Genomic DNA, 1,179 nt, shown 5'->3' with positions numbered 1-1,179 from the left:
GTAAGACATGTCAACAACATCCAAAATGGCCGCCGTATCCATGGAAACGAAACTTTTTCTCACCTTTGGTTGCGGATTTCAAGACTCCTTACTATGCTTGTTGTATGTGTGAAATTTGGTAAAATTCGGTCCAGTAATAAGCGAGATAGCCTTCAGGTGTAGCCCCCCCCCCTCCTTAATCACTGCTTGCACTGTATGCTTCCCGGGAAGCTGAGAATGTTTCTGAGTGTTCTATGGTCTGCTTGGGTAATAATAAAGTGTAAAGTCGAGCGGGGATATGCGGTATACAAGTAGGCCTACTATTTAAAAAAATTATTATTACTAAGTATTCTCTGCTGTTAGATATTCACTAGTCACACCATGAATTGCTCAAGGGTCTATGATTCTCAGAGTGTAGCTGATGGAACAGTTCTCTGTCGCAATGAGTTCTCTTTCTCCATTCGAAACTTTCAAGCTTTTGTGAATGGTGATGTGACGTCAATGTATTGCACTTCGTGTGTGCCATTGGGTGCCCAGTGAATGGCGCTTTGAATTATATGAATACTAAATAGAGAAAGATGCGGATGGACTTATTTATATAAAAGCAAACCAAACCAAAAATCCACTCACAGTATTTGAATAGCAAGAATCGGGATCTCACTCTTCGAAGCGTCGACGAAGCTTCGTTTCCTCAAAATGACACAGCACCAGTCATAAGTCAACAAAAATGAACCAAGCAAAGATAACGCCGTCTTATCTCAGAGCGCTGATCCAGTGCGCAGGTTCTAGAAGCCCAAGGGTCACAGGCTGTAGATTGTCATAGCATGTTCCAGTTACGTTAACTCAACAAAGTTAGACGAATAAAAGTGAAGGACCTTAACTATCTACAAGCTTAGAAAGAAATATTGGACCACAGGCAGACCCAAAACTATGGAGTCCTGGAGGATCTGCGAAGAACAGCAACCTTGGCACTAGAGACTAGGATGGCCATTTAAAGATGAACGAAAAGAAGAATTTATAGTCTCCTTGTTTTTTTTAAAGTGCATTTGAGCTCACTACTCATAACTTACGTACTTGATCAACCACGCATACTCAGTGTCTCCACTCTCAGAGGGTCCCCATTTGGGATGACGTGACGTAATTCGTGAGAGACGCCTTTAATTAATCATCAAATTTATTTTTAGAATTGTGTATGTGGGG

General features: G+C 41.4%; 1 protein-coding gene across 1 annotated transcript in view; it reads right to left on the bottom strand.

Moving 5' to 3' along the window:
* LOC101857289 (pantetheinase) overlaps window positions 1-1,066 on the bottom strand; it is a gene marked incomplete in the record, with an annotated part of 10,475 nt that extends 9,409 nt beyond the window's left edge. Inside the window, 1 exon segment of the mRNA XM_035973052.1 lies at window positions 610-1,066.
* Between the last annotated feature and the right edge of the window lie 113 nt (window positions 1,067-1,179).

Source organism: Aplysia californica, unplaced genomic scaffold (genome assembly GCF_000002075.1).
Source record: "Aplysia californica isolate F4 #8 unplaced genomic scaffold, AplCal3.0 scaffold00971, whole genome shotgun sequence".
NCBI lineage: Eukaryota > Metazoa > Mollusca > Gastropoda > Aplysiida > Aplysiidae > Aplysia > Aplysia californica.
The sequence above is the reverse complement of the archived record's forward strand: the minus strand, read 5'-3'. Positions and strand labels throughout refer to the sequence as shown.